The 27,497-nt window shown below is 39.5% G+C and overlaps 1 protein-coding gene across 7 annotated transcripts in view; it reads right to left on the bottom strand.

Annotated features, from left to right (window-relative positions):
• Positions 1-27,497, bottom strand: part of NR1H4 (nuclear receptor subfamily 1 group H member 4) — a 99,986-nt gene that overhangs the window by 50,493 nt on the left and 21,996 nt on the right. For 2 of the 7 annotated variants that reach the window (XM_069491061.1, XM_069491067.1), the window contains exons 1-2: positions 15,422-15,712; positions 277-431 (exon numbers count right to left, since the gene is read on the bottom strand). The gene's annotated coding sequence lies outside the window, so the exon portion shown is untranslated. Of the gene's footprint in view, positions 1-276; positions 432-1,584; positions 1,628-3,639; positions 3,745-13,363; positions 13,499-15,421; positions 15,713-24,231; positions 24,334-27,497 lie in introns of those variants that run through there. The other 5 variants (XM_069491064.1, XM_069491063.1, XM_069491065.1 and 2 more) reach the window with 5 other exon arrangements.

Raw genomic sequence — 27,497 nt, 5'->3', positions numbered from 1 at the left:
AATCCATGATTTATTATCTTCAACTTTAAAATTGAACCATCTTTCTAAACACAGAATAGTGGTTTAAAGCCACTTTCTTCTGGAATTTTCTTGACTATTTAGGCATTATGTCAGCAGATTTAAAATTCAGAAAGCAATCCCCCCCAAATCTTCTTCATTTCTGCCTTTTAGAGAAAATTTCAGGGGTACGCATTTTCACTCTTATGGTCTACCTTGGTTGTATATTGATCTAGGGTAAGAAGAAGTTAGAATGAAGAAAATAATGGTAAATCTCACCAGAATGTCTGAAGTTTCATCCTGAGGAAATCTCCAGAATACATCCGAGAACTCAAGAAAAGCAGTGTTCACTCTGAGCTGTATCTCTGGGTCTTATTTCTTGCCTGACTTCCTTCCTGGTTTCTTTCTTTCCTTCCAAGATGTCTTCTGCCTCCCTAAAGAAATCAACTGAAAGGTTAAATAATGGAAAGTGTGCTATCAGAACCTCTTCTCCCAGCCTGTTTTCTGAGGATGGTTTTCAAATCTTTTTTTTTCCTATCTTCACCACAAAATCATTTTGTTTATGAATAAATAACTTTATATTTGCTATTTAGGAAGAGAATATAAGGGTTTTGTTGGACAAATATTTATTTCATTAGAATTTCCCTACTATTCATGTCTCTATTTCTTTCTCTCTCACTAGCCAAATGGCCCAGTTCAAACAGCAGTGAGTTTCAGATACATTTGGCTGCTGGTAAGGTAGCCCACGAGAGACCTGTTTGCTTCATTCATTCATTTATTCATGCTTTCCACAAATAAGGATTGAGAATTTATTCTGCACTAAGCCCTGTGCTGGATCTTTGAAGATAAAATGGCAAAAGGAACAAAAGAACTCATAATCCATGACATCAGGCTTCATGAGGAATAGAGACATTAAACACATAATCACTCAAATTTGTAGATGATTACATGTTCTTAAAGCTGTTTATGAAGGCAAAGAACAGGATGCTCTAACAGAGAAGTTTGTGTATGAAGACATTGGGAGTCAAGAGAGAGGGAAGTAGCTATCTTGACTACTGAAGAGATAGCAGTCTTTCTGAAGGAGGATGTGGTTTCAAGGGCAATTTTTAAAGATGGGCAATACTAGAGCACATATAAACTGAGGAGAAAACACCAGAGAGGGAGTGGTTGTAGAGGAGGAATGAGAGTCTCCTGGGAAGGGACACAAACTTCATCCACTGTGGGGTCCAGACATACCTGAGTCTATCTGGTAAACCAATGGCATAGCCCTACCAAACTCTACCAAACTCTCCTATCCATTAAGACGAGGGCTTGTTGGGAGAAAACCCATTCTAAAGTCAGAGGGAGCTAGGAAACATGACTTTCACCCCAAGACAAAGCTTCAATCATGAGAGAAATGTTAATTCTCGGTATAGCTGTGTTTGGCCAACCCACACTAGATTCAGGAGGCCTTCCTGCCATCTACAGGTAAGAAGGGAGGGGCTATAAATAAAAATGAAGCCTACAAACATTGAGCTATAAGGTAGACTCTTCTAACGCAACAAGTAGGAGAGACAGAGCTCGTTTCAACCCCACCCTTACCCTCACCTTCAAACGACTCGGCCACATATGACAGTGGGACGTTGAACCCAAGAGGGCTCGGTGCCTTTCTGGGAAAATTGTGAAGCAGCATCCCAGGTACGGCCATAACCCCTGTGGAAGTGGGGAAGGGAGGCTCTTACAAGGTCCTGAGCAATAAGCCAGCAAAAGTTGAGGTGCGGCTATTAATAGGACCTCATTCATACTGACAAGCTAGTTGAAGACTAGGGAAATTCAAGTTTCAATGCATACATATCAATCATGTAAGAATATATGCAGTGTGTATACATGAATATATAATATATGAACCATGTATACTGACTGTGTATAGAAATATATGTCTGTACATTTATTGTGTAATAAATGGGTTGAAAAGCCCCCCCAAAATTCTGGCAACTTTTGTTTTAGATAGAGTTTCTCCTATCTCAGGAACGGGAAATTCCACAGTTTCCCATACTAATACCTTCCAGGACCCCACAGTGTCAACAGTCAAAAATGTTTCCTAATATTCAAACCAAACTTAAACTCTGTAACTTAAGACCCATTTCCTTTGGTCTTAAAAAAAAAAATAGGAAATTACAGAAGCTGGGCATGATGGTGTCACAATGGTGGTTCCAGCTACTTGGGAGGCTGAGACAGGAGGATCACTTGAGCCCAGGAGTTCCAGGCTGTGATGCACCATGATTTCACCTGTGAATAGCTACCACACTCCAGCCTGGGCAACATAGCAAGACCCTGTCTCAATAAGAACCAGGAAAAAAGAGATTATAACTCTGAGTTTAGGTTTCCCTTTGTGCTCTCCTTTTCTCACATCTGTATTTGTTTTTAACCTTGAGCCAGTTCATTATGCTCCCCTATAACTTCCGTAGCACATGACAGCTCTCTAATATTTTCCAGGTATACACTCATCTCCATCTTGGATTCCTGTAATAAATTTCCCTCTATATGTTCATACAAACTTGGCACCTTCAAATCAAGTGTCTGGCACACAATAGACCCTCAAGAAATGTTGGCTTAATTAAATTGTCTGTTTTTATTATTTTCTTGCTTAGTTCTGCCAAATTCCATGACATTTGCTGTGCTCTTCCTGGAGAAATGGTATAAAATAAGAATTTCACTCTCCTATTGGCACAAAGCTTTAGGACATAATTTATCATTTGCTCGCGGAAATGAAAGTCCATTTCCCCTAATTCTGTATCATTTAGGTTATTATCCCTGGCTGGAGACCCACCATGGGGGTGTCCCTTGTAAGCTAACAGAACTCTCTAGAATTCAGACAGTTAGCAGGGTCCACTCTCAGATTCATTGGGTTCACAATCCTTAAGGGTCTCTAAAAAAGGAAACTTTAATTTTTGAAATGGTAACACAGGCACATGGTCAGCAATTCAAACAGTACATTGAAAATGAACTCTTCGCAGCTCCGTCACCAATTCTCCTTACCAAGGTGCCACTGCAGTGGCCAGTTTCTTGTGTATCCTTCTGGATACTATGCTCACTCTTCAGCATAAAGGGGCCTTTAAACACAATAGCTCAAACCAGATTTTGGGCTGGGCGCATTGGCTCTCATGTCTGTGCTCCTAGCACTCTGGGAGGCCGAGGCAGGAGGATCGCTTGAGCTAGGGAGGCCAAGGCTGGCCTGCTGCTTGTTTTGATATAGCCTGCAAGCTTGGAATGGTTTTACATTTTGAAGTGCTTGAAAACAATCAAAAGAAGACTATTTCATGACACACAAAAATTATACAAAATTCAAATGGCAGTGTCCATAAATAAAGTTTTATTGGCATACAGCCACACCCATTTGTTTATGGAATATCTATGGCTGTTTTCTCCCTCCAATGGCAGAGAGGAGTAGCTGTGACACAAGACTGCCTGGCTTGCAAAGCCAAAGAATTTGCTATCTAGCCTTTTGCAGAAAAAGTATGTTGTTAATCCCTGCCTTAAACAAATAACAGAAGAGATTCAAATAATCAAAGTAATACTATAGGTAACTATGAATAAATGCAATGATTACTGTGGGGATATATATCCACTTAATATATTCATCTCATAACAGTAGGATTTTACCTCATAACAGCTCCTTACTGGAATTAGCCACTTTAGCCTGCTTGCCAAGTGTTTTTGCATATATTATTTCTTTAATTGGGATTACCTCTGTGCCTTCTTTCTCTAATACTCTTCACCTTCTTCTTGAGGGAAGAACTGCAATAGAAAGACTAACTCCCAGGAGTCTCCCCAAGTTAGCTCTAGAATTTTTTTTCCCTTCAAATCCTCCCTTCAATAAAATGAGTCATTTTATAGATTGAGAATGAGTGATGGGTGAGTGTTCTCTACACTAGTGGTCTTTAAATAGTTCTGCTCACCTACTCCTAAAAGAACCTTGAAAACCAATATGCTCCCTCAATGGATTTTTGAGATTTACACCTAAAGTTTTCCACATAAAAAATAAAATAGTTACAATAAATGTAATTTCTGACATATTATAAAAAATGATATTTTTATATATTGTTGCATTATTCTTTAACCCATTTAATTAAATCTAAATGCCACAGCAGGACTAGGCACAGTGGCTCACACCTGTAATCCCAGCACTTTGGGAGGCCAAGGCAGGAGGATCCCTTGAGGCCAAGAGTTCAAGACCAGCCTAAACAACATAGAGAGACCAGTCTCTACAAAAACGGAAAAAAAAAAAAAAACTAGCCAGGCATGGTGGCATGTGCCCATAGTCCTAGCTACTCAGGAGGCTGAGCCAGAGAGGTCCTTGAGCCCAGGAGTTCAAGGTTGCAGTGAGCTATTAATATGATCATGCCACTGCACTCCAGCCTGAGCCACAGAGCAAGACCCTGTCTCTAAAATTAAATAAATATTAATAAATAAATACATACATAAATGAATGACACCACAAATTAATATCCTCCCTAATCTTTTTAAGAAATACACACAGATGTTCTTTAACAGTTGGCAACTTTTTTTTAATCACTTCTTGAGTTCACATTTCATTCCACTTCTCTGTAGAATTTATCCTAATGTAGCATATTTCTATGCTTGAGTCCATTATTGATCATCCTAAGTTTCTGCCACTAAAATATGTGTACACATTTGAATGTATTTTTTTAATTTCTAGTGACTTTAAGATTTTAGACATTTAAAAAATTTTCAGGATTGAGTTTATAGCTGGTTTTTATTAGTACCCATTTGATGATAACTACGCCTTGCCCTTTAGACTGTCCCTACAAATGGGATGGCCGATGCTCCTCCTCTGTGCTTAAGAGCACAGTTACCGAGAGCAGTCTATTGTGGAAGAGATAGCATGCAGATCAGAAAGGAGTACACCACAGTCAGCATTGTCAGAGCACGTGCACTAGAGCACGTGCACTAGAGGAAGGAAACCTCCTTTGTTAAAGGTTCTGTTTAAATAATGAACGTGGAGCAACTGCAGAAAGAAAGCCCAGGAATTCTCTGGAGTTAGTAATAAAAGCTCAGATAACATGAAGCCACCGTTTCCATTCAGATGAATTTATGTATGTGTTAATACAGAAAGGATTGAGTATAGGATCAGAATAGGTGAAGAATACCTGCGTTTGCACGTGCTCACTGCCTTATCTTCCACACCCCCCTCAGTCCCCACCCCTGCCCTGGAGGTGGGGATTGGGTGGATGCAGGATGGATTAAAACTGCCTTCTCTGTGTTAGCTTAATCATTCTCAGTTACTAATTTTGTTAATTTAATAAAGCCCCAACTTTAAGAATTCTTTCATGTACTGTTTGATGAAAGTTGTTAAAATTTATTTTTTAAATGAAAGCATTTTTAAAATGAAAGAGCCATTGCAGTATATTCAGGCAGTATGGAAAGGCATAAAAAATGCCAAATTACATTTTATAATTTTTTTTGAATTTACACTCCCACCAGCAGTGAATAAGAGTGCCTTCCTCATCACACCTTTGTTGGCATTACCCAATCTCACTTTGACCAATCTTTTCTAATTTGCTTGGTGACAAATCTTATCTCTTTGTATTAAATGGTATTTCTTTGATTACTAGTGAGGTTGAAATATTTTTTTACATCCTTATTGGCTATATGTGATAGTTTCTTTCCATTTTCTACTTATATCCTTTGTCCTTTTTCTATTGTAGTGTTCATCATTTTTATTGATTTGGAAGAGTTCTTTGTATATTGAATTATTAGCATTCTGGTATATTTACTACATGTCTTTAAATTATCTTTATCTGAAAAGTTTTGCATTGTATGTAGTTAAATATATTAGATTTTTTAAGCTTACTTTTATTGCTTTCTATTTTTAGTTTATAGTACAAGGTGAATTTTCTCAGAGTTGCTTGTTAAATACTTTTCCCTTCTCCAGTGATTTATGATACTTCTTTTTTATAACTGACTAGATTTTTTTCCATGTATGTCCCAGCTTGCTGATGGATGTTTCCCTTGTCGTTTCTCTTCCCCCTCCTTGTGTGGTAATTAATGATTTGACTTCATCTCTTTTGTCTTCACTATATCATCAGATTGTAAACTTCTAGAAGACAGGAATCATAAATTTCTTTGGTACACAGCTAGCAGTGTTATGCATACATAGAAATAATAGCTGTGGTCTAATAGAAATATCACAGAGGAGGAGACAAGGCTGGGCGTGGTGGCTCATCCCTGTAATCCTAGCACTTTGGGAGGCTGAGGCAGGAGGATCACTTGAGGCCAGGAGTTCGAGACCAGCCTGAGCAAGAGCAAGACCTTGTCTCTACAAAAATTAGAAAAATTAGCTGGGTGTGGTAGTGTGCACCTGTAATCCCAGCTATTTGGGAGGCTCAGGCGGGAGGATTGCTTGAGTCCAGGAGTTTGAGGCTGCAATGAGCTATGATGACACTACTGCACTGTAACCCAATCAACAGAGTGAGACCCTGTCAGAAAGAAAGAAGGAAGAAAGGAAGGAAGGAAAGAAAGGAAGGAAGGAAGGAAGGAAGAAAGAAAGATCACAGGGGAGGAAACATGAGAAGATTAAGGGTGGAGCACCAATACTGCCCTTCCATATCTTCATCCATGACCTGGAATTATTCATTCAACACCTCCTCCTCCAACTACCACTCTGAGCCTCCACTGAGTGAGGGTTTAAAATCTAAATAAAAGGGCTGCTGTAAAGCTTAAAAAGTGAACCTTTCTTAGGTACTCACTTATATATAGGGTGATAGGTACAAAAAAAAATTCACTGCATTGTTTCCAATAGTAAAACATTGGAAACAGCATAAATGTCCATCAAAAAGAGAATGGATACATTAAACAGTATATTCACAACTGAATACTATACAGCAATTACAATGATTATAAATGGAACCAAAATACTACAAATGACTATAAAATTAACTAGGACTATGTGTATTCATACTGATAAATGGGAAAACATCATATTGAGCAGCCTATTGAGAATCAGATTGCAGAATGATACATATAGTTTGATATAATTTATATATGTTTAAAGATATGTAAAACAATGCTACATATTATCACTGATACTCTACTGCAGGGTCAGCAAACGACAAATCCAGCCTGCCAAGGACCAGATTTGCCCTTCTGTTTACTTACTGTCTATGGATGCTTTTTAAGCTACAATGGCAGATTAAGTACTGTAGTTGCAACACAGTTCACACTGTGTGCAAAGCCTAAAATATTCACTAGCTGTCCTTTGTAGAAAAGGTTTGTGATCCTCACTTTATAGACATGAATGAAAGTACGGAACCCCACGTTCAGAATAGTGGTGCAGAATGAGAGTGGAGGGGAATTTAGGGAGTTTCCATAATGCCTGTAACGCAGCCCTTCTTAAACTGGGCAATAAATATGAGGAAGTTGATTATATTACTTTATTTTTTGCATTATGGAAATATTTCACAATGAAAAAAGTTGAATGAAATTACGTATGTGGAAACTTCCTCGTCTGTAGAGATATGCATGTTCATACTGGGCTTCGTTCGCCCTTTCCTACACACTCTCGCCCTCACCCACACACACGTTCTTAAAGCTTTGAGGAGAAAGTAATTCCTTCCTGTAAAATGTTTGAGGAATGCAACTATGGAAGATATTGGAAATTTTGAGTGGCACAATGAAGTCTGTATTTAAGATTACTCTAATGAAAAGGTGGAAGGGGCAGGGGAGTAAAAGAGAGACAAATTCGGGAATTGTTGCTGAGATAAGATGGTCATAGTACACACCAGTGTGGCATTTGTAGAGATGGAAAGGAAGGAACTGCAATACACCATACACAAAGGAGGAGGAAGAAGAGAAAGAATTCTGATGATACAAAGCTTAAACCTTGGGTAATGGTGGGAACAGGGACAAAATGTTTATTTTACTTTACATTTATCTGTATGATGCTGTAATCTAATTCTTAACTTAAGGACCCAGGAATAATTTCAGAAATGGTATGCACTGTTTGTTTTTATTGTGATAAGACACATAGTTGCTGGTAGCTTGGACTCCCACTTTCTGGTTATCAATATTTACTTGTTTAGATACTGTGTGTCACAGGAAGTTCATGGTGAATGGATCTCCTCTGAGTTAGTGTAAATCCTTTGCATATGGAGACCTTGGGAAGCCACTGCTCCAATTAAATAGCTTTGACTCTGATTTAGAGGAGTCTCAGCTCTTGAGAGATGAAGATAAAAACCAATTACATGTGCTGGTTCACTATGAACTCTGCACACACAAAGATATCACCCTTCGTGACACTGTCTCAGATGAACTCAGTAGTTGATGGCAAAACAAACTTTGTTGGATATCCATATCATCCGTTTTTAAAGGGCAGGAAAAAATTGAAGGTTTTCTAACCATTATCATTTCATTCTCAGGGGAAGCCCTGGATTCAGGCCAAAGCCTGGAAGAATATTAAGAGAAGAGAACTCCAGAAAAAGAAAAAAATATCTTTCCAGGTATTTAGTCTTCCCAGCAGCACTCAAACTGAAGTATTTTCTAGGGCAAAAATATGGATTTAGGATAAATAGATCCTTCCTAGATTGCAAAGAGATGTAAAGGACAATGTATGGCCAGTACTGACCACAGGCCAATTAGGATGCCCTTGGGCCAGTATGGCCATTGGACCATGTCATTCTGAAGATGGTGCCCAATAAAAACCAAACAGTAATGAACTTTTATATCTAAGATTTCCAGGTAGACAACAGGCATACACCACTACACCTGTCTAATTTTTCTATTTTTTATAGAGACAGGATCTTGCTATTTTACCCAGGGTGGTCTCAAACTCCAGGCCTCAAGCAATCCTCCCACCTGGGCCTTTCAAAGTGGTAGGATTACAGGTGTGAGGCACCACAGCCAGCCTAAAGTGAACATTTTCTTCAAATTACTAAATTTACTAGTTAAAAATGGAATGTCAATGTCAATTTCCAATTCATTCCCTCATTTATTCAATCAGTATATATTTATTGACTCTGTGTCAGGCACTGGACATATAAACACACACACACACACACACACACACACAAAATAACAGTCCTTCAGGAAGCTTAATGGAAAAGTCAGTCCAGGAAAACCCAATTAAAAGAGTGTGAGGATTGCTACAACGGAGGTAAACACAGCAGAGGTCCCTTCAGGAGCACAAGGAGGGACTTTCGTTCATCCAGCGCTCATTAATTCTCTACCATGTGCCAAACTTTGGTCCAGGTTTTAGAAATACATTGGTGGATGAGATAGCTTATGTTCTAGTGGGAGAGATGGATAATACACAAGTGAACAAATACCAGGATTTCTGACGATGATAATAAGAAAATAAAAGAGGTAAGGCTAGAGTGGTCCAGTTGCACACCACTTTGGAGAGGGCAATCAGAGAAGAACTCTCTGAGAAGTGGACATTTGAACTGAGATGTGAAGGACAGGAAGGAGTAAGCCAAGCAAGGGGCAAAGAAGTCCAGGCAGAGTGGTCAGCAAGTGCTAAGGGCCTGTACTTGGAAGCATTGGAAAACAGCCCAGTGAGCCTAGGACGTGAGTGTAGGAGATGAGGGTCAAGAGTAGGCAGTACTCGTATGGCCTGTGGGCCAGGTAAGGAGTTTTGAGTTTTATTCTAAATGGAAGCCATTGGAGGGTGTTAAGCAGGGATATGACTAGGAGAATGAGGGAAGTCTCTCTGAAGGTGGAGGCTTGATTCTTGAACTTGGTTTCAAACAGTTCTTAAGAAGGAGGCGTTAGGCTAGGCAAATGGGCTGCAGTGGAGATGCTATAAGAAGGGAACACAGACAGCATGCCGTGTTCTGAGCAACCGTAAATAGTTCTCTCTGCTGTAGCTACTGGATTCAGCTCAAATCAGCAGAAGAAGGATGGCCTATTTAAGAAATTATATCAGGAAAGTTCTTTAGGGGGTAAACAAAAAATCATGTCAGGCTATTCTTAGGGGGTAAAAGTAAAGATTTCTATCTTGCATCATTCTTGAAAATAAGTCTCAAATAGAGTAAAGACTTTAACAATTATAAAATTAATGGAAGAGAATATATTTATGATCTTTATGAACTTGAGAATTGAGAAGGACTTATTAGAAATAAATAGGAAAAGAATAAATTTTACAATGTTAAAATGTCAGACAGAAATTAAGGCACCATAAGCAAAGTTAAATAAAGACACTAGATAAAAATATTTATAACATAAATAAAAGCCAAAATATTAGTACAAACAGTATGTAAATAATTCCTATAAATAAAAATAGAAAGGATAAACAATTCAGGAGAGAAATTGGCAGAGGAAATAAAAAGGAAATTCACCGAAGTGGAAACACAAGAGGCCAATAAACACAGACAACATCTGAAACCGATTAATAATTAGAAAAATGCAAATTAATTATTATTTTTATTATTTTTTTTTTTTTTGAGACAGAGTCTCACTCTGTTGCCCGGGCTAGAGTGAGTGCCGTGGCGTCAACCTAGCTCACAGCAACCTCAAACTCCTGGGCTCAAGCGATCCTACTGCCTCAGCCTCCCGAGTAGCTGGGACTACAGGCATGCGCCACCATGCCCGGCTAATTTTTTCTATATATATATTTTAGTTGGCCATATAATTTCTTTCTATTTTTAGTAGAGACGGGGTCTCGCTCTTGCTCAGGCTGGTCTCGAACTCCTGACCTCGAGCGATCCACCCGCCTCGGCCTCCCAGAGTGCTAGGATTACAGGCGTGAGCCACCGCGCCCGGCCGAAAAATGCAAATTAATATAACTGGGTATCATTTCCATCTATCATATTGTCAAAAAAATTTTAAGTTTGATGATATTCAAAGTTGGGGAAAGTATATGGAAATATGGTTTCTCACATATTGCTAGTGGGAGCATAGTTTTCAGTCCTTTTGAAGGGTTCTTTAGCAGTATATATTAAAATAAAATACAATTCTACTACTTAGGTATCTTTCCTGGAGAAACCCTTGCCCATGTGCACAAGGATGTTTGTTTTCAGCATTTCTTCTAATGGTAAAAAAGTGGAAACCACCTAAATGACCATCAACATTGGAATGGCTAAATAAACTGTACTCTGTGGTATCTAAAATTAGGTAGTAGCTAAAAAGACTGAAGTGTTTTTACATGTATTAACGTTGAAAGACTGAAGTAGGGGAGAATAGGATTGGTGGAAGGTAAAAAGATATCAGCCATAGTTATAAAGTTGTCCCTTTTAATAAGATAAATACATTAAGGTATATCAATTCTGTAAATATCATTCCCTGTCTTCCTTCATCTTGCCAATTATAGGATTGGATGCCATATAGGAGGGATGGGTTTGGTTTGTTTTTTTAAAGCATTTTTAGGATTGTGCAACATTTTTGAGCTTCGATGAAAATTATAAACCTCTCTCTAGGAAAAACATACGTAAAATGCACAGATTTTTTTTAATTAATAAACTTTAAGTTTTAACTTTTAAATTCACAGCAAAATTTAACAGAAAGTACAGAGAGTTTCCATATACCCCCTGCTTCCACACAAGCACAACCTCCCCTACTATCAACATCTGGCACCAGAGTGGTACTTTTTTTACAATTTGTCAACCTATATTGACACATCATTATCACCCAAAGACCACAGTTTACATTAGGGTTCACTCTTGGTGTTGTATACTCTATGGGTTTTGAGAAATGTGTGATAACACATATCCACCATCGTAGTAGCATGTAGAAGGATTTTATTCCCCTAAAAATCCACTGTAAAATGCATAGATTTTTTAAATGTAGTCACAAAGGATCCCTGACCTCCTGCAGCCCAATCAGGCCTGGCCTTGGATTCAGAGTCTGGACTCTCAGAGAGCAAGGATATTCCTGCACAACCACTTTGGAATGACATTTCCTTGTCCTGCCCTGCCCTCCCAACCCTGGACCACAGCCAGCTTTTGCTCCTTAAGCCCATGCTGGTGTGCACTTGGCATCTACACCTAGACCTTCCATCTCTCTAGGAAGTGGCAGCAGGTAGTTCTCTGCTCTATCACGGACAATCTCAGCCCCAGAACAGTGGGATTTCCTCTGATGAGTAATATCCCTCAGCAGGGCTGTCTTCTCCATGGACAAGTGCATTATCTACCATGTCTTCCAGATAACCACGTTAAATACACCTACAGGACTTGAAAATGTGGAGCCACGCCATTTCTCTTTGTCTTTGAATTAATGACATTCATGAAAGTGTAAGAGACCCAAGTTACCTCGGGCTCATTGGGACCAGGGAAAGACCATCTAAATCTATTTAAAATGGGAACCCAAATCTCAAAGTTTTATTAGAATTTTATCTTGAAAAATGAAAATTAATAAAATTTATTTTACGTTCATCCATATTCATTTTAATCAGCAGAACCTTGTTATATTTCTTAGGCTTAACAAAGAATAAACAGTGTTATTTTTTTCCTGTGCAAGATTTGCAATTTTACATCACAACCAAGTTGCATTGCATTAGCATTGTATTAACACAAATGTACAAAGAGGAGAGAGAATAAGAGTAGCAGACATTCTTTTATAGCCAACATTGGAGAGGGACAAACTGAGGGAGAAAATAACTTGCTGTGGAGAGCAAAGGGGTTAGAGGATTCCAGAGCAAGGCAAGAGACGTGGGAGAGAAGACAAATGGATGGATGTTTTTATGTAATGAGGCTTTTTGCCTCTTCATGCAGCTTGGTGACTAAGGACACTCATACATGACGCCTTTTAGCTACATCTCCACTGGGAGAAAATATAGAGACAATAAGAAATAGCTGGGGTGACCATTGTTCCTATTTCTTCTAGCCCCTTCATAATCTATGTTGCTAGGATTTAAAGCAAAGAGAAAACTCTCCTTATTAAGAAAAGAACCTTCTTCCTGTACTTTATGCACCCATCTAATAACAATGTGAGCCTTCGAAAATCTATCACATCGTGATATGCACATCACACATTCTCATGGCCTTCATAACCTGCAGACTGGGAACCACAGCAGTTCTGAGCTCCTCCACGATGGCCCTCATCACAGCACTATGGCGGGTTCATTGTAGTCTTTAATGAAGATGCTGATAACTGAAGTGTCCACTCAGCTATCCTAGACTGACCTCTGGGTTAAAACAAATAGTGCTGCAAACTTTCCACTTCCCCTGCTGATGATGCAGTCATTAGAAAATGCCCTATGCATGAGGTTTTGGGAATGTTCAGAATCATTCTGGGGTTTAACAAATCATCCCTGTCAAGCTGGAATGTTTTCCGGCTGGACTGTGTGCTCCCTGTCATTCCTGATTTCAAGTTTTCCCAGCCTCCAGCAATATTGGGGTAGCCAGGAAGGGTCTTTGGAGTCAGAAAGACTTACCCTCAAATTCAGATCCTGCTGGTTGGGCGTGGTGGCTCACGCCTCTAATACTAGCACTTTGGGAGGCCAAGGCAGGAGGATCACTTGAGGCCACGAGTTCAAGAGCAGCCTAGGCAATGTATCAAGACCCCATCTCTACAAAAAATTTAAAAAATTAGCTGGGGGTGGTGGCATGCGCCTGTAGTCCCAGCTACTCAGGAGGCTGAGGCAGGAAGATCCCTTGAGCCCAGGAGTTTGAGGACTCAGTGAGCTATGATGATGCCACTGCACTCCAGCCTGGGCAACAGAGAGAGACCCTGTCTCAGGAAAAAAAAAAGAAGAAGAAGAAGCAATTCAGCTTATGCTACTTCTTGTCTGCCTGTGGACAGGTTACTTGTCCTCTTTGAGCCTCAGTTTCCCCATCTGTAAAATGAGTATAAGAAAAAATCTCATGCAGGGTTGTCATGAGAAGGAAGCTGGCAATTTAAATAAAGCCTGAGACATGTTACTAGACATGGAATAAAAATTAGCTCCACCACATCCTCATGCACACACACATTTCTTTTCTTTTCCTTACAGGGCTCTCAGGGCCTCACAACCACTGGGTTTTCCGTGACAACTCGACCTGATCTTGGAGGTGTAGAGACAAGCATAAGGACAAGGGTTACATTACTTTCCCTCTCCAGGTGCAGGGAGAGGTCAGAGGTTCGTGGGAAACTGCTGCAGATACTGAGGAAGGGTCTCATGACAAGAGCGCTTGGGCCCTCCCTGATCAGTACCTGATCAGCTAACTAGGAGTTGCGTCAGTCCTATTGCAACATTTTCAGAAAACAGAAAAGTCCACAGTGCAAATGGCGCACGTCCATAATTTGGAAGATTTGGGGGTGGGGGTGACACTGAGATGAAGGTGTCTATCATTTTATAAAATCACAGCCAGAAACACAATGGCTTCCCAAATGTCTTTATCCCTCTCCTGTTTCTTTAGGAAGAAGAACTACATATACACATACATATTTATTAATATATGTATACATATTTAAACCACTTAATTGAGGTATGACTGACACACAAAAAGCTGTACATGCATACTTCGTGCGTACACCTTGATGAGTTTGGGGATAAGCATACACCTGTGAAACCAATACCACAATCAACGACATAAACCTGTCACCTCCAGAAGTTTCCTCCCACCTTCTTATTTATTATTAATATGATTTTTGTGCCTCTACCTCTCCTGTTAATACTGCTGAAGTGATTGTAAGACAGCACCAGAAGCAACATCAGATGTCTTTAAAGTTCAAAGCTCAGGTGTGAGTTTCTCAGAGAAAGAATCCAAGGTGAGCCACTTGTCATCCCCCCGCCCCTCCTAAATAAAAACCCAATTAAGAGAAATGATCTGGGCTCCACAGCTGCCTAATTCCCTATGTCAGTAAGGAGACAAGGAGATAGCTTATCTATAGATTCAGTCCTTGGACTATTTTAATAATAAAGTTCTTCCTCAGATTTTCCATCTTTTAAAAAATATTTTCATCTGATATATATTAATATTAGAAATGAAAAGCAGTAGACGAGTTTACAACTGAAGTCAAAAGAGAAAGCTTTTTAAACCTACTCTGCTCCTAGGGAAAATTTTCATTTCAATTAAGCACAGTGTAAACGCCCCAGTCCTGGTTCTCAAGTCATCTGACATTAGCAATATTCCCACACCCACACCAATATTTGATAAATCACTAGAATATAGCACATCATACAGGTCAAACTGTTTATGGAATAAGAACAGAAACATTTCTGAAATTTACTTTCTCCAGTGATTCTCTTTGGGTGAGCACAGTGTTAAAGAATATTCCTAAACAATTGTTTCAATAGGTAAGCAACTGTTAACTTCTGCTTCTTTTTGTTTTTAGAGTTTCTTTCTTTGTCTTTTTTTTTTTTTTTTAATTTTCAAGATGTTACACCAAACACTACTAACTTAGAATTCATTTATCGACAGAAATTACTGATCGCGAAGAGAAACCTGTGACTGCATCTGCTCGCTACCGTGAGACAGACACCCCGCTCCCAAAGGAATTAGGTACTTACTTGGATTGTTTTGGGTCAGAGATGACCTTTCAAGGCCCCGGGAGGATTCTGAGTCCAGTCCTCCTCTCCAAATCCCAGCAATTTTGTTACCAATGCTCAGATTTGCACCGAGGTAAGACAGCGAGTTGAGGAGGACAGAGTTCTAGCGAAAGCGGTGGGTAATCACAGGCGGCCTTCTGGCCTAGCAGCAGCATCTCCTCCTTGGCTCCGTGCCTCAGGGACACAGATTAGTCATTAACAACCCTCCCCTGCTAAATGATATAAACACAGAAGGGAACCTTGGGAGAGCCTCGTGATTCCCAGGACAAACCGGCTGAGCCCCGGAGCCCTGCAGCTCGCCTTGTAAAAACACTGCTCCTCCGACTGCTTTGTAGGCACCTGGGCGCCCATATTTCTGTACACACGGTCTAAAACTGAACTGCCGTCGCCCCTCCATCTCCCTACCTCTGTGGGTTTCCAATGTGCATGCCCCTGACTCTGTCACAAGGAAGAGTGATGACTGAAGACACAGACTCTGGAACCTGACCACCTGGGTTCAAATCCCAGCTCTGCCATTTGTGAACTGTGTAGCCTTGACCTTAAGCTTTTACTTAATATCTTTATGTCTCAGTTTCCTCATATGTATGATGGAGATATAATTACTATGTATTTCATGGAGTAATTGTAAGGATGAAATGAATTAATATATACACAGTGGTGGTACATAGAGGGTATTTGATACACAGAAAGTGCTACGTGTTAATATTTCTCTGGGCATTTCACACTAACAATCATATTCACCCAGCTGGACTAGATACCCCGGAGAGTGGAGCATGTTTTCCATCCTTTTGGATCTCTGACAATGTACAAGGTAGTGCTGGGCATGACATATGTGCCTTTTCAAATATTTAAACAATCATTTGCCTTCTCTTCACACTACACAATCAATCCATTTGAAAATCCTTAAATTTTACCTTCAGAATAATACATATCGAATTTGATACCTTCCCACAACTTCCTCTGCCATAACTCTGATCAAAGCCAGATTTCTCGCCCTGGGTCCGTGCCATAGGCTCCTAACTATCTCCCTATCTCTGTACTTGTACCCTACTGTTCATTCCTGGCACAGCAGCTGAAGTCATCCTACTAGAACCAAAAGATCATGTCATTCTTTTGCTCAACACCCCCCACCCCAACAACGGCTTTCATCTCTCTGAGTAATGGCTGAACTTCTTACAGTGACCCAATGACCTACACCACCACCCAACCTCACCCCTTCCCACCGTCTCTCTAACCTCTTCTATCCCTTCCTCCAGCCACATGGCCCCCTTGCTATTCTTTGAGCCCACAAAGCATGCTCCCTACTGTTCCACAGCCTGCAGTGCTTTTTGCCCAAGGATCTTTAATTGCTTCCTACAGGTTTCTACTCACCTTACCAGAGAGGCCTTTCCTGCACACCCCAAATAAAATGACATTTCCCTCCCAAGTCCAAGACCTCTCTTTTCATTCTTACCTTGCTTTATTTTTCCTCATAGCACTTAGCACCTCTTGGCAAATATTGACTTGTTTGATATCTATCTCATCATGTAGAACATAACAGACTGTATCTACCGTGTTCACTGCCTTGTCCCTGGTAATAGGTGTCCCAGGCAGTGTGTTAGTGCTGAGTAGGAGAGCCCCGGAGCCTAACCTCTGGAAGCTCACCATCCGATGAAAGAGGGAGATACTCAGAAAAATAATAATAGCAATAATAATAATAAAGGAAATCACGTAAAGAATAATATTTAATTATGACATAAGATGCAAAAGTCCAAGATATCATAAAAATATTATTACTCTCCATTAATCATAACAAAACAGAAAATGTGCTCTCTATTCATGAGATTAATTCTAATGACCACAGGGAAAAAGAAGAGAAAAAGGAACAAGCATTTATTGAGCACTTAATATTTTCCAAGCAGTCCGTTAAGCACTGGCAATTCAGCAGTGAACAAAATGATGTGGTCCCTGCCTTCACGCAACATACAGCCTAGTGTAGGATACAAATAATTAATAAAAATTATGCAGATAATTTTATAATTTCTCTTGTGACAGCATATGAGGAATGAGAAATACACAGTGCTATGATGGTATTTATCAGGGAGCCCCAACACATCAGAAGGGTTAAGGAAGCCTTTCCCCAAGGAAGTGGTGTTTTAGATAAGATGAAAGATCTAAGATGTGTTGGGAGTGAAAGGTATCGAGGAGAAAAGGGAGCATTTCGGGGAAAGGGAAAGGCAGCAGCAAAGGCTCTGTGGCAGGAGGTAGCTTGGAGAACCCCATGAAATAAAGAGAAGGACAATGTTTTTCAAAGAAGAGTATGGATGAAGAACAAAGAAATAGGGGTAGGGCAGGAGGTGGGCACAGTGGTGTGCTGCTAAATGATTAACAACCAGATACATACACACACATATATACATTTATTTTAAATTTCACTGATATAACAGATATGTAACACATATTTTACAACTAGAAATAAAATATATAATTGTACATTATTAATTCCATTGAGTAATCAATTGAGTTAATTAAGAATGTTTTCATTGAGTTTTGCTGAACTCTCGTATTGGTAGCAAACTTGGTTTGACAAATGACATTGCATCCCAGACCACTAATTCTTTTCCCAATTTATTGTTCTGAAATTTTATATGTGATCTACTATTAAAATATTACTTGCATACAAATTATTTTCTTTAAAAGGAATTCTCTTTCAGCTCCAACACTATGTATGTTGGAAATTCACTTGTTCATGAGTGGTGTGACTGCTTCTCTGCTGAATCCAATAATAGTTTTCACATACTGGAAAAATATTTCTTCCATTTTTGTGTGCTATTCATAGTGTAACAGCTACAAACATGACATACTTCTAAGTTCAATTTACATTATTAACAGTTTTTTCATCATTTAGACCAACGATCAATGAACTTTTTCTCTATAGGACCAAAAAGTAAGTATTTTAGGCTTTACAGGCCATATCTAGTCTCTGTTATATTTGATAAACCTTTCTTTAAAACCTCTCTTTGCCTGCAGGCTGTATACAAATTGTGCCTACCAATCTTAATTTGCTAACCCTTTTGACAAGGGACTCTCAACTGAGAGAAGGGGGCAGTTTTGTCCCCAGGGGACCTTTGGCTATATCTGGAGACAGCTGTGGCTGTCATGACTTGGGGGGAGTGTCATGAGTAGGTAGAGAGCAGGGCTGCTGCTAAATAAACATCCTACAGTGCACGGGGCAGCCCCCCACAACCAGGAATTACTCAGCCCCAATGCCAACAGTGCCCACATTAAGAAACCCTGCCTTAGATGATTAACAATACAGTAAGTCAGGTCTTGATTTGCAGAGTTTGTTCATTTTCATGGTGTAAATACTCTCACCATGGCCAATTTCAAATTACCAATGTAATGTCCCCTAACACAGAGCTGGGGAGAGATGTACAGTGGCACCCAGTCAATATTTAATAGTATTTCCACCACAGAGATACAATAGACACAAATAACCACAAGAGCAGAGACAATTGTAACATAATTAGGATATGATGAGTTTTACCTTTGTTTTTCTAAATGTCTTTAATTGTAAAACTTTATATATTAATAATTTAATTTTTGATAAATATTTTAATTTTTAATTTAACAACTAGATCAGAACTGCCTGAAAATTTACCTGTTGACTCTCAGGAACCAGGGTCAGCTGGCTCCAGCACAGCACTGGGAGAATGAAGGCTTCTTCCACGTAGTCCTTACGTAGTTAGGAGCTGGGTGGCATTATCTTCTTTTAGCAAATGAGGAAACTAAGCCTGAGAGATTCGGTGACTCAGCAAAGTGACAAAGAGGGGCTTCAAATTCAGGTTTGTGTCCTCTCAAGCTAATATGTTTTCTCCTATGCTTTACTCCACTTTCAAGCCAGGCAAAGTGAGAATCAAAATATTTATTCTGTGAAATGCTTATCAGTCCTGAGATATTTTAATTAATTGCTGAATAGAATAGAGATAAAAGAAGTCATTAACATATTGCTAATGATCGACTCCGGTATAATATCAGGGAGATGGCAGAATGGCCATCCTGCCAAAAAAGATTTCCATCCATAGAAATTATTTTTTTGATTAATGTTTTGACTCCTTTACCTTTTCCAGGATTCTCTCTTTTTAATTGAACATCCCTTCCCCTCACCCTAAATAATTAGTTCACAACAGATCAGGATCTATAAAAGATCCTGAAACAAATGGGAAGAAATCAGGCAAACTGTGAATATTGATGTATCGAGGGTATGGCCTAGGACAGTATTGGAGGCCTGGGTGGTCACTACAGGCAGAGGACAGAGTCAGGGCACTCAGCTTCACAGGAGGGTGGCCACAAGGGGGACACAGAAGTGAACAAAGAGAGAGAGGAGAAAGCATGGATAAATAATCAAGATTCCTCTTTCCCCATTCTCTCAGGCCTGGCTGTGTGAGTCTCTGTCCTAACATGGAACCAGTCTATTGGAAAGTGTTTGGTGGCTGTAGCCTTGAATCACTTCTTTTTTCTCATTAGACACCACAACCCTCAAGAAGCTGTGTTCTCAGAACCAGACAAAATTTTCAAGACCTAGTGGCATCACGGTAGGGTTAGTACAGGAAACATGGGTGTCAGAGTCAGGGGCCTGGGTTTGAGTCTGAATTCTGGTCTTATCATGTGACCTTGGGCAAATCAATCTCTGGGCTTCAGTTTCCTCACACAAAAAAGAAAATACATGTATAAACACACACACACACACATATATACATATATATATATATATATATATATGGGAAAAAGAATTCCTATGTCAGATAGTTATTGTGAGGATAACCATGAAATATCACATGAAAATGTATGGTAAAAAAAAACGTCAAAGAGAAGCAGGCCCCACTGAATATGAAATCTTCTAGAAGTGAGTAGCCACATGGGAGCCCCACCTGTCTCTCTGCAATCAGCTGTTTTAAGTGACTCACTAAAGTCCCTGGGTCCACGCTGTGGAGAAACTCTTCTATAGATGGATGAAGGATGAAGCTGAACACTCACCAGTTTGGATAACCAGTGCCAACCATCAGAGCCTTTAAAAAACTGTATTCACAAACCGCTTTATTGAATATGTAACCCATGAGATAAAATATTAATTTATTGTCGTTAGAAAGTCTCAAATGACTTTCTTCACTCACCTTATGAAAAATGCACATTGTTTTCTGTATTTTCCCTGCCCTTCCCTTCTTTTTGGAGGAGCCCTGGTTCTTGTTATTTTTTAATTATACAAGTCATTTAAATTTAAATTACGTGATGGTCATTGTAGAAAAATTAGAAAATACAGATAATCAAAAAGAAGAAAATAAAATTTCCTATAATCCTACAACCCATATGCTATGGACTGAATTGTGTTTCCTCAAAATACGTGGGTTGAAACCCTAACCCCAAAGATGACCATATTTGGAGATGGGGCCCTTAAGGAGATAATTAAGGTTAAATGAGCTCATAAGGGTGGGACCCTAATGCTATAGGACTGAAGCCCTTATAAGAAGAGGAAGAGATACCAGGAGTGTGTGAGCACAGAGAAAGGGCCATGTGAGGACACAAAGAGGAGATGGCCATCTACGAGTAAAGGAGAGAGCTCTCAGAAGAAACCAAACCTACTGACACCTTGATCATGGACTACCAGTCTCCAGAACTGTGAGAAATAAACCTCCATTGTTTAACCCAGCCAGTCTGTGGTATTTTGTTATGGCAGCCCTAGTGGCCTAACACACCTTATATTGATAGACTACACTGTTAATAGTTAATATGTTTTTTTTTTTTTTGAGACAGAGTCTCACTCTGTTGCCCAGGCTAGAGTGAGTGCCGTGGCGTCAGCCTAGCTCACAGCAACCTCAAACTCCTGAGCTCAAGCGATCCTCCTGTCTCAGCCTCCCGAGTAGCTGGGACTACAGGCATGCACCACCATGCCCGGCTAATTTTTTCTATATATATTTTTAGCTGTCCATATAATTTCTTTCTATTTTTTAGTAGAGGTGGGGTCTCGCTCTTGCTCAGGCTGGTCTCGAACTCCTGAGCTCAAACGATCCGCCCACCTCGGCCTCCCAGAGTGCTAGGATTACAGGCGTGAGCCACCGCGCCCGGCCGTTAATATGTTTTCTCCTGAACTTTTAAATTAAAATTGATATATCCATGTAGTCTCTTTTCATTAAAAAAAAAATGGCATCACACAGTATATACTGTTCTATATCTGCTTTCCTCATTTAATATATCATAAGTATTTTCATATCACTAAATCTTTGATTACATATATGATATAATTTAATGGTAGCACATCCAATTCAAAAATATATGCCTTCATTTGACTGATTCCTTACTGTTGAACATTTAACTTATTTCTAATTTTCCTCCATTGTAAATGATATTGCATTGATCGTCTTTTGTAGCTAAATCTTTGCCTACATCAATGATTATTCCCTTGGCCTGATTGTAAGAAGTGGAATTGTTGAATCAGAGTGAACACATTTTTCAGACTACAGTAAACTTAGCAAACTGTTTTTAGAAAGGTAATACCAATTTGTATTTCCCCAGTAGAGTCTAGATGTGTCTATTTCCTGCTTTTTCACTTTTTTTTCCAGAGAACATTTCTTATGGATGCCCCCAGACCTCACCTACCCTTCCCAACAGGGAAGCAACACGGACATTGAAGCAATAATTTTGGAACTGTGTGATGTGACCCATTACTGTTTTATAAAATCAATTTAGTGGGCTGTGACTGGTGTTTGTTTGTTTTGAATGAAATAGTATATAAATGAATAGCATAGCAAATATTTGCATTGCAAGTAGAAAGGTAAACATCAATTAATGGAGCTTTTGTTTCACTTGTATACATGTGTGTTGATGTGACCTAGATTTCAATGTAATACAGTTGTAAAGTCACAGTTTAGAAAGCTTGAAAAGTACTGGTTAGTCAAAAGTTCATTGAATCAGAGCCTAAGAGACTTGGATTCTGGGCATAATTTGGAAGAAAAGGAAGCCAGGGGAACAGAGAAAGGACATGCATCTCATTTACCTTCCTTGGTGGAAAAATGTCATAGATGGAAATGTGATACACAAAGTTAGCTACTAAAAAAAAATTATAATATAGGTCATGGTTTTATAATAAAGGCAATTATAAATTTCAAGGTGTAGCAAATAATCTATAACTCTTTTCCATATATTTTAGTCTCATTACATCTATGATTGCAGATCTGGCTCTGCCTCTCTCCAGCTGTGTTTAATACTCTGCGGTCATCATTTTGAAATTATTAATAATTTTTTAATAAGGGGTCTCATATTTCTATTTTGAACTGAGCCCCACAAATTATGTAGCCAGTTCTGCCCATTAATTCAGATGATATGCAGTCTTGCTGATAGGAAAGTGGAATTCTTTTATTTGGTACTGCCGAGAGCTGAAGCAATAACTCTTAACCTTGTTGGATAAGGTACAAGCTACTTTGGGGGTTTATGACAAACACCATTTCAAAGAATCAGCTGTGCACTAGAACCATGCAGAAGGGACTCTCTAGTTGTTTAGAACTTTTGTTCTGCCCGAGGCTTGTGTTCAATTGTTCCAGCCCCAGCTGGAGTAGATTATTCAAACTGCATTTAACTCTTATAAAAAATAGTCTTAAAATAGGATGACCCACTTAATACCATTGCTACTATATGGGTTAATTGGATGTGAAACATTTGCAGCAGGTTCTCAATAAAAGATATAATAGAAAGGTGAATGTCATTGTTGGGCCTGAGTGCTGTATTATGTCCAACCTGCATTTAAAACCCAAAGGTTGCTAAAAGATCATTAATAGATAGAACAAAGGACCACACTGAGGATATGGCCTATTTTATATTTGGAAAGATCCCTCTTTATTTGGGAAATTTAGCTGATAGTTCAATGATAAGCTATCGTTCTCCAGTGGAGATAAATCTCCTTACTATCAGGCACGGGTGTAGAGCTTGGCAGTGATGGTAGTGTTGTGTTTACAGTATTCCTTTTGTGTTTTAGGGTCTGGGAATAGGCCTTAACTACGGAGCAGATGCAGATATCATGAAAATTATGATGCTGGTCTCTTTAGAAATGAGTCTGAAACAGAGGAGCCAACTAGGTACTCAACCAGAGGAGCCAATCAGTCTTTACACACAGAACAAGCACTTATTAAGCATCCACTACTCGAAGGCTTTGAACACTCTGCAGAATTCCCTAACCAGATGTGGTCCACATGAATATTCGCTCTCCTCTGTGCTCTCAAAGCACCCCAAGCTCACGTCTCTCAGAGCACTTTTTATTCTTTATTGCAAATGTTTATTTCTTTGTCTGTCTCTTTTGCTAGTCTTCAAGCTCCTTGGAGGTAAGTACTGTTGTATTATTGTTTTTAATCTCTGTATAAAAGTTATAAAACAGCACCAAGCCTGCTGTAGGTGCTCAGTAAATTTCTAGAGTTAAGTAAAAGAATGAATGGCATGTAATATATGAAGAGCTCCTACAAATCAGTAAGAAAAAGACCAACAACACAAAAGAAAAATGGGTAAAGCACATGATGACAGTACACAGAAAAAGAAGTATAAATGATTGTTATATAAATAGACATTCAAACTCAATTATAATAAGACCCATAAGAAAAGCCAAAAAAAAGAGAAAGTATAAATGGCTATTAAATACATTAAAAACATTCAAACTCAATCATAATGAGAGAAATGCAAATTAAAACCACACTGAGATATCAGTTTTTTTCACCTATTAGATGAGCAAAGATAAAAAGAAGTTCACTCACATATATTGCTGGTGGGGCTGTAAACTGGTACAATCTCTAGAGAGGACAAATTGCAAGTGTGCATAACCTCTGATGTAGCAATTCCACTTCCAGGAATTTATCCTAAAAGATATATGCACACGTGTATGAAATGATGTTTGAATACAGAGCTAATTTCACCTGGTATGCCCCAGAAGCAGTTGTTAAAATACTGAAATGCTTACTTATTTATCAGTAAATACTGCTGTCTAAGTCCAACCGGTACCCACTGCTGCCCTGTCATCCAGTCCCCTCCGCAATGCCTGCAGACCTTGCTGCAACCCAGCAACTCAGGAGGTAAACACCTTATGCTACAGGGAGCCTCTGGGATCATGCTTCAGCACTATGGCCAGCATCATTCTGATTTGTCAACGTCTGTGCTGTAATAGTTGTTAAATATTTGGATACCACTCCTATGTTCAAGGTTATTTACTAGTTCAGAATGTAATAGCAAAACTTGGGAAACAATCTAATCAATAGCTAACGTTTACTGGAGCTTAGTATGTGCTGTACACTGTTCTAAGTACCTGACATCGATTAACATATTTAATCCTCACAACAACCCTAAGGGTGGGTACTATTGCAATTCCCATTTCACAGATGAGAAAACTGGAGCACAGAGAAGTTAAGCAAGTTGCCCAAGATCATACAGCTAGTAAGTGATCGAGCCAGAATTCCATTGAGTTAGTCTGATTCCAAAGTCTATGCTCTTAAAAACAAACGTCCTTTAGTAGGGATTAACAAAATAAATTAGGATTTGATCCACAGAGTGGAATATTATGCAACCATAAAGAAGATGAGGAAGCTCTTTATAAAATTATGTACTATTGAAGATATACTACTAGTTGAAAAGAAAGTACAGAAAAATGTGTGTGGTAGTTATCCAATTTGTGGATAACACATATATGTATGTGTGTGTGTGTGTGTGTGTGTGTGTGATGTCACAAATTGGATATGTGAGATATGTCTGGAATCATTTATAAGAAGCTGGTGACACTAGCCACCTGCCTCTGGGGGACAAGGTATCAGGAAAAATGTTTGCTGTGTGCCTTTTATAGCTTTTGGATTTTATACCAGATGCATGTATTGCCTATTTTAAAAATTAAACTATAAATGAATAATTAAGAAAAGAATGATATGACATGTACATAAAAACTCTTGAGGCAGAAAGTGAAAAGAGCTTAGAGAGAAATTAAAAAGGGACGCAGCAGGCCAGAGGTGGGTGAGACGCCAACCTTCCACTCAGCAGGAATAGCTGAGAGTTTGAGCAGAGCCTTGAGAGATGGGGGCGCTCTGAGGATAATTGGAGAGTGGGAGAAGGGCATTGGAAGGGGAATTGGGGGAAGGACATTGCAGAGTCAAGGAGGCTGTGACAAATTTTAACAATAGTGAGCCACAAGGGAGGTGGGAGCCGCTGGAGGCATGTGTGCCCTGCACAATTGTGAGTGGATGCGTGGAAGGCAGCCAAGATCTGTGTGCGGAGGGGTCCAGCAGGGGCCGTCAAGGCACCCGCAGGCTGAATGCAGATGAGAAGTGGGCGCAGAGGTGCCCATCTCAGGGAAACACAGAGGAATAAGAACCAGACGTGCCCAAACCTCGTCCTGCTCCACATCCACTGCTGACAAGGAGTCGAGCTGCAGAGCTGTCCCCAAGGGATGGGGCAAGAAACAAAGAAGTAATTGAAGGGTTGGGAGAAAATAGAACCAAGGAAAAATGGATCAAGAAGCTGAGATTGTTGGTTCTGAAGGAGGAAAATTACTGTCCCCTACTCGACAACACGTCATTGTCAGAGGGACGGTGACCAGCTGTTCCCGGCCACCACAAAGGAGACAAAGAGGGAAAGGGCTTCGACTGCAGCATGAGTGACTTAAATTAGATTCAGAGTAAGTCTTTCTGTCAGAGAAAAAAATAAAGTTGTTAAAAGGGAAGAGGGAAGAGATTCTGAGGGAAGGCACGGTATCGCCATCCCTCCCTCCAGCTCGGACTTGACGCGGAAATCAAGCCTGGGTTTGAATCTGCATTGTGCTGGGCAAGGCAGTCAGTTTCCCTGTTGCCCAACGTCTTTGTCTTAAACTGTGGGCGATAATGCCAGCCTCACAAAGTTGTTGTAAGGACTAAAAGAGATCCTGTGTGTAAAGCACTTAGAACAGGGCCTAACTTATGTAAATTCTCAATAAATAACAAAAAATGGCTTTTTAGGGTAAAAGAGACAGTTCTATTAACCACAAATGCCGTAAGTGATTTAGACAATTACTTAGGATGGTCCCTGAAGGTCTCTTGGATTCAAAAATATATCCCAAGTGCTTCATCAATAGCTTCATAGACACAGTTTTGTAATGAAATTTTAACTTTTCTGGAATAAATATTAAACCACTCAATTCATCTGCTCTGGATGGAAGGAGTTCTGGTGCCAGTCATTTTCCCAAAAATCTCATTGCCAACAATCTTACCCTCTGGATCAGTGCTGTGCAGAGATGGGTTTTTCAAAACTTTGGACTGCGACGCACAGTAATCAATAGATTTCACATCACAGCACGGCACACACACACACGTTCATATACATTTAACTGAAATGAAAGCTTGCAAGAAAATACTGGGGCTTTCTATGTGTCATCTATTTTGATATTTTCTATTTTATTTTATTCTTTCATTTTTAATTTAATTTTATTTTTTTTTTCATATTTGGCCTATCAAACTCACGTATATTCTTTCATTTTTAAAAAATACTTGTCTTGACCCACTAGATGGATTTCATGACCCACCAATGGATTGTGACCTACACTTTGAAAAACTTGTATTAAGGGCTGTAACTCCTGACACTGGGCAGCAGTGGGCAAGTTTCTTAACTACACCAAGGCTCTACTTGCTCATCGGTAAAAAGAGGATTAAATTATCTATATTTTAGTGTCTCATGAAGTTTAATTTGGGACATCCAGTGCACTGTGCTTAACATTTATTTAACAGACGCTCCTCAATCAAAGTTGGTTATGTCATGAAAATGGCGCCACAAATCTCCTGCACTAAAGCTGGGCTTAGGTCCCAGTCTAGAGCCCTATTAGCTGTTATTTGGTAGGCGTCCTCCCCAGTCTTGGTGCTTGGTGACCCACCAACAGAATACGGCATACCAGAAATGCCGACAAAAACTTAAGAGCAAAATGAGAGGTGGCAGCAATGGCAGAAATCAGAGTACCCCTTGTAGCTATTCCCTTGGAAGCCCTCCCTATGACCCCAGGCAGAGTGAGGTGTAG

Source organism: Eulemur rufifrons, chromosome 16 (assembly GCF_041146395.1).
Source record: "Eulemur rufifrons isolate Redbay chromosome 16, OSU_ERuf_1, whole genome shotgun sequence".
Lineage (NCBI taxonomy): Eukaryota > Metazoa > Chordata > Mammalia > Primates > Lemuridae > Eulemur > Eulemur rufifrons.
Note: the sequence above shows the minus strand (reverse complement) of the source record. Positions and strands in the feature narration are given on the sequence as shown.